Consider the following 7,483-nt stretch of genomic DNA (forward strand, 5'->3'; position numbering starts at 1 on the left):
TGGTGCAGGTAAGGGCAAGGGAAAGGTCGACCAACCATGAGTACGGAGAGCATGAAGTGACATGTACATGTTCGGCCTACCTGGCTGTCACAGCCAGGGTTATTTTGGGAGAAATCAATGCATAGACTTGAATTTGTCTCTTAGTCAACCTTAAATGTATTTTGAGTTGTAAAGTATTTTATAAACAGTATTTTGGGATCCCAAATGTATAACGCTTTACAATTTCAATGAATGACTACATTTTCAAACTAGATGTGTTTAAATGATTTGTTTATTACAGTTTAGCTACACTTTTAACCTAAAACCTCGATTAGCGAGTTAATTGCACGTTTTAAACTCACTTAGTAATGGCTCTAAGGAAGTAGGGCATTACAACTTGGTATCAGAGCGAGCCAAGGTTTATGGTTCCTGGAGATTGACCGAACATGTATGCTCGCTGCCAGTGACAAGCTTGACTTAGGGTTGGTTGGTTATTGTTGAATTATATGCTTGATTGCGTGTTAAATGCCCTGTTTTCCTGATAATTTTATATAGAGCATGATGAATGTGTTAACATATGCATGATGTTGGGGCATGGCCTCTTGAGTGTTGTATGATATCTGTGTTTGTTGAACTTTTGTTTTTGGTTGGTTGATATGAATTGGGAGGTGGTTTTGGATGCTGTTATCTTGCCTGGTGAGTGGCGTCATTGATTGCAGGCATATTGCTAAAATGCCTCGGCGATCAATCAGACTCCGTGGTAATAGGGCCGAGGATGACAACAGTTGAAGCAACAGGCCCCTCCTCAGGGCATTAGGTTGTAGGTTCCACAGGTTGTGGCGCCAATGCCATTTCAGTCTGTTATGGAGAATAGATGGGAACCTTTGTATGAGAGGTTCAGGAAGCTGCATCCTCCCACCTTCGAGGGTGGACCAAACCTACTGCGGGTAGAGCAGTGAATGAATATGATTTCTTCCATCCTGGATTTTATGAGGGTGGAAAGGAATGAGAGAGTAGCTTGCGCCAGCTACATGTTTAGAGAGGATGCCGCATCTAGTGGGATGTTGTGTCACAGAGAAGAAATGTTGCAATTATGACCTGGGAAGAGTTCAGGAACATCTTTAATGAGAAGTATTACAGTTTTGCAGTCCGAGTTGCGAAGGTTCATGAGTTTACCAACATGACTCGAAACCATATGACAGTTATTGAGTATGCCTTGAAGTTTGACCGGTTGGCGAAGTTTGCGCCGGATTTTGTGCCGACTAACATGGCACGGAGGGATTAGTTTGTGCGGGGATTGAATGTATGCTCAGGTAGTGGACAAGGCCCTTACAATTGGGGGGGGGGGGGGGGGGGGGACCACAAGGCTGTGCCGCGACCCTAGGACTTTTTCAAGGTGTTGGATTTTTTGGTTTTAGGGCTTTGGCCCAGGGGGCTCAGAGGACGCTTTCGCCACCTCGTGTGGGGAAACGGGAGGTCCCGAGAGCATGGTATTGGTTCCGGGGTACAATTTTGGGTCGGTTAGTAACGAGAACATTACTTATGTGTTGTGACTAGGTTTCAGTGAGGCTCGGGTTAAAGGTATGTGCTCGGGATTGCAATGCTCAAGAAGCTTGGGACACATTTAAGAAAATTGTTGTACCCATAGAGCAGGGCGTAGCCCTAATGTTTGTATTGTTGTATTGCAAGGCAAGGCCCTATGTGATTGAATTGCAGGGCGTAGCCCTATTGTTTATGTTTGGTATATGTTTAAGTATTTATTGATATTATGCTATGTATGCATATTTTTGAATGAACGACGAAGGTCGGGAATGGCGCAGATCGAGAACGGCAGGAAACCGAGTACGGCAAGGGGTCGGGAACGGCGTTAAGCACGTGGAGTGCAAAGCCGATTACGGCAAGGGGTCGGGAACAGCGTTGAGCATGCAGAGTGCAAGTCGTTAGGGCGCGACCCCCCTTAGGATGCTAGAGCCATCCTCACTGTGGAGACTGCAAACCCAGGGTCTGGTAAAGCGCCTGAGACGGCATGGCCGCTATGTGTTTAGCCTATTGGTTGTTTTGTTATATGCTGATTGATAGATATGCATATGTTGATTGTTTGTATTGAGTTTTCTTGCTGGGCTTTGGCTCACGGGTGCTCTATGGTGCAGGTAAGGGCAAGGGAAAGGTCGACCAACCATGAGTATGGAGAGTGTGAAGCGACGTGTACATGTTCGGCCTACCTGGCTGTCACGGCCAGGGTTATTTTGGGAGAAAGCAATGTATAGACTTGAATTTGTCGCTTAGTCGACCTTAAATGTATTTTGAGTTGTAAAGTATTTTCTAAACAGTATTTTAGGATCCCAAATGTATAACGCTTTACAGTTTTAATGAATGACTACATTTTCAAATTAGATGTGTTTAAATGATTTGTTTATTACAGTTTAGTTACATTTTTAACCTAAAACCTCGATTAGCGAGTTAATTGCACGTTTTAAACTCACTTAGTAATGGCTCTAAGGAAGTAGGGCGTTACAATTACAGGAGTGCATTCATGCATCATACCTCCAAAAATTGCTACGAATAATTTTGAGATTAAGCCAGCGATTCTACAAATGGTCCAATCTACTTTTCAGCTTGGAGGCTTGCCTACAGAGGACCCTAACTTACACTTTGCTAATTTCTTAGAGCTTTGTGCGACCTTTAAGATGAATGGCGTGAGCGATGACGTAATAAGATTGAGGTTGTTTCCATTTTCATTAAGGGACTAAGCAAAGAGTTGGTTGATTTCCCTACATGCTAACTCTATTACCACATGGGAGGAGCTCACTCAAAAGTTCCTTGCAAAATTCTTTCCTCCATCCAAGGCTGCAAGGTTAAGATGGGAGATTAATAATTTCTGTCAGATGGAGAGAGAGTCACTGAATGATGCATGGGAAAGATTTAAAGAGTTGTTAAGAAAGTTCCATCATCACGGGATTGAAAAATGGATGTTAGTCCATAATTTTTACAATGGGCGAGGCGATACTGCTCGCACTATCATAGATGCAGTAGCAAGACGAGCATTTATGAACAAGAGTGCCAAGGAAGCTTATGATCTACTAGAAAATATGGACATGAACAATTATCAGTGGCCTACTAAGAGGGAAAATACAAAGAAGGTGGCTGGGATGATTGAATTAGATGTTATCTTAATGCTTACAGCTCAAGTGGCATCCTTGACGAAACAACTACAACAGAATAACCTCTCAGCTCAAGCCATGCAATTACAAAGTGTGTGTGAAATGTGTTGAATGACGCATCCACCTTACAAGTGTTCTGTAATAGATTTAAATAATTTTCCTATGGAACAAGTTCAAGCCATAGGAAATAGCCAAAGGCCAGCCAATAACCCATATCCCATGTTCTACAATCAAGGGTGGCAAAATCACCCTAACTTGTCTTGGAAAAATAATTAAGGAGAACAACTGCCATACCCACAAAATCATCCTCAATGTCCACCCAATCAATCAATATATGGGTTAAATCCTCGACCGTATTATGATTCTCGCCAATAAATCTCGCAACACCCACCACTACACCCTCAAGTTAACCCACAAGAATTACAGTCAGACACGTTGAACCAACTCTTGACAGAAATTAGGGCATCTATCAGAAGTTTGGAAACTCAAATGGGGCAGATGGCTACTTTGATGACAAACCGTGCTCAAGGGAATTTACCAAGAACTACTGAGGTAAACCCAAAAGAGCAGTGCAATGCAATATCCTTGAGGAGTGGCAGGGAGTTAAAAGAGCCAAAAGTGGTTGATAAGGAGAAGGAAGTGGGTGGGTCTAATGTTGCTGAGAACCTATAAAAGCAGTTAGAAATAAGTATAGATCACCATATATAGATCCCATATCCTCAGAGGCTTCAAAAGAATAAGCTTGATAAGCAGTTTTCTAAATTTTTATATATCTTTTGAAAGCTACACATCAATATTCTATTTGTTGAGGCACTTGATCAAATGCCAAGTTATGTGAAATTTATGAAAGAAATTTTGTCAAAGAAAGGGAAGCTGGAGGATTATGAGACAGTGGCACTTACTGAGGATTGAGGATTGCAGTGCAATACTTCAAAAAAAGCTACCTCCAAAGCTTAAAGATCCTGGTAGTTTCAATATTCCATGCTTTATGGGAGGTTCAGTAGAAACAAAGGCTTTATGTTATTTATGGGCCAGTGTGAATTTAATGCCTCTATCAATCTTTCAGAAGTTGAATTTGGGAGAAGCTCGACCTACTACTGTGTCTTTGCAAATGGCAAATAGATCAGTAAAACATCCTTGTTGGTGATTGAGGATGTATTGGTGAAGGTGGATAAATTCTTCTTTCATGTGAACTTTATCATTCTTGATATGGAGGAAGATGAAAATATTCCAATAATACTTAGAAGACCATCTTTGGCTACTGGTAGGGCTTTGATCGATGTACAAAAGGGTGAGTTAGAGCTACGAGTGCAAAAAGAGGAGGTAATATTCAATGTTTTTGTAGCAACGGAAATTCCAACTTGTTGTAAAGTTGAAGTGGTAAAACAAGGAGAGAACAAGTTGGAAGTTTCTAAGCAAAGATCTGTGGTTAAAACTGGAATGCGAAACAGGGGTCATCGTTTAAAAAGGTTTTTCAGTGAAAGGATTCGGATGTTATATGAGCAGGCTAAAGTTCCACCAATTTCTAATCACCATAAACGAGGGCCAACTCATGATACTATGGCTCTCGTGGATGTGAGGGCTGGTCTTGATCCAAGTTGAATAGGAAAGAAAAAGTTAAGCATCCGGCTAAATGACGTTAACGACAACGCATTTGGAGGCATTCCAATCTTTTATTTGCATTTGTTTTTATTAGTTTTATTTAATTTTTGGATTATGAACATTTTAATTTTAGTATTTTGTTTATTTATTTTTATTTGATTTTAATTTCTATTAAATATGAGACTAATTTGAGTTGCAGCGCTATTTCAGGCCCATGCAAAAGTTTTCCTCTCCTCATTTTCGATTCACCATCTTGATCTATATCATTTCAAATAGTATGAGATGTTAGGTAAGTTTCTTTTTCTTTAGCTTTTATTTAAACATTGGGGACAATGTTTAGGTTAATTTTAGGGGAAGGGATTTATTGTTTTGTATATGTTATGTTATTTGGTTTGTGTTGTGTTGTTTTTGTTATGTGTTTGTCTAGGCTGTTTAGAATGTTAGTTGAATCAAGTTGACAATGATTAGCCAATGATAATATGATTGAATGATGTGTTGTATAATTGAATGAGAATGAAGCTATAAATATCCATGTACTTGGTTGAATAGTTCTTTCCATTTTTACTTTGCCTACTTAAATAATTGAGAGCTTAATCATGATTTTTAATAAATTTTGTATAATTGAAATTTTTTTATGATTCCTGAATGTTGAAAAGAAAAATTATGAATATGTTGTTATTCTAGAACTTGTTTGCTTGCTATTTGAGACAAAATCCTAGATGATGCATGCTTAGGATGATGATTTAGGCAATTCTTTAGAATGTTTGAGTCTTTCAAGTTAACATTTATTATTTAATCCTTAGTTACCCAATTTTGAGCCTAATTTGATTCTTTTTGTTTAACACTTATTTTTAGCTTATTTGAAACTTTGTTATTTTCCTTCCCTTTGATATACCATGAGAATATGGAAAGTGATTGGGGGATGGTTTGTAATGGGGTGTATATATATGGAAATTTGTGTCGATAGAAGAAACAAATTGAGAAAAATTGAGAGAGAAATAAAGAAAAAGTATATTGAATATGAACTACAGTCCAATTGAAAATACAAAGGAATAAGTTTGGGGGAGTGTGGTATCATTAAAAAAAACAGTTTATGAATTCTCTCTCAAAAGAAGAAATATTGGGAAATTCGGGATTGGTTTTTGAATGGATAAAGGTTGAATTGTTTGGTTGAGTGCTTATGGTATATTTTGAGCCTAAATGACTTTTTCTTCTACCTTTACCTAAGCCATTTAAATTACAAGCTATGAAAGTCCTATTGATTTCTAAGCATGTGTTTTCTACATTAGTGGAGATTAGTAAGTATGGAAAGTGTATGGGATAATGATATTAATTGATTGTAATGAAAAAAATTTGGTGAGCATGAATTAATTCGAATACATTTTTTTTTATTAATCATGATTTTGAGAGCTTTTATTTTTGTTTGGACTTAAGTGAATTGGAAGAATGTTTTGACTGAAATTCTAGATTATAAGTTGTTTTTTCTGAAGATTATATAAGTGTGTTAGTCATCATAGCTTGAGGCGTGAATTATTGTTGTCAGCTTGATTCAAGTGTGTTTGTTGTTTAGGTTTTTAGTCGAGTTTGTTTATTGTTGTGTTCTTTACTCGAGGGCGAGTAAAGAGTAAGTTTCGGGGAGTTTGATAACTCCATTTTAGTGTCGTTTTAGAATGTGTTTTGTGGTAATCTTGAGTCTTTATATTTTTTTTGTCCAAGATTATGCTTTTGTTTGTATTTGTTGTAGGTCGGTACTTTAGATCATGAGCTAAAAGCGAAAAGAAGAGGAAATGGTGAAAAAATGGAGCTTTTGGTGGTTGTTTGACACAAATTGGCGCAAAGGATGAATAGTAATAAGTTTTGATGAAGGAAGGATGTCAAAAGGTTAAAATCTGAAGAGAAAATAAATGGAATTAAAGGCAGAGGCTGAAGGGTTGTTGAAAAGAATTAGAGTCTCAACTTGGTCAATAGAGTCACTGCGCTAGAAGAAGTCAGAGGCGAATCCAGGAGGTCCATGGAGAGGCGAGCCGCGACTTGGGTTTAGAGGGCTGGGGCGCTTGGAGGGCAAACCAGATTTTGAAGAGCTTTAAAAAGACACAGGCCGCGACCTAGGAAAGGCCAAGTCGTGGCCCACCTATGAGAAAAAGAGGAATTCATATTTTCTTTAGTATGAATTCATACTTTAGGGTTTAATTAGGTTCAGGTTAGATTTTAATTATGAGTTTAGACATTAAATTTGATTCTAAGACAAGTTTTTCTGCACTTTCATATTTTTTTATTTCTTCTTCAAGTTTTTGAATTTTCTGTTTCTAAATAATTATTTTGTTGTTTTAGTCATGTCTAATATGAACTAAACATCTCTATCTAGGGTTTAATGTAGTCACTTGGATTTCTATTTAATCTTATTATGATATTCTATTGATTCTTCCTCTTTATTCTAATCTATTTAATGTTTGCTTAATGCTAGTAAATACCTGATCAATATTTGCCTGATTTATGATTTTGATTCAAAATTTGAAAGATGAGAATTGAATATGCTATCGTTATATAGACATAGGTTACATATTGGACGAAAGTACTTGTATGGCTTGTGTAGCAATTAGGTCTCCATGCTTAATGTTTGCTATATGTTTAAGTTTATCATAGAGATGTAGAAAACCTGCATATAGGTTGAGATCTTATATCTTAAAAAAGAATAGGAATCGATTTAAGTTAACCTGCTATTAGAATAGGAAGAAAGAAAT

The sequence above is a fragment of the Humulus lupulus genome, chromosome 7 (assembly GCF_963169125.1).
Source record: "Humulus lupulus chromosome 7, drHumLupu1.1, whole genome shotgun sequence".
In the NCBI taxonomy this organism is placed as follows: Eukaryota; Viridiplantae; Streptophyta; class Magnoliopsida; order Rosales; family Cannabaceae; genus Humulus; species Humulus lupulus.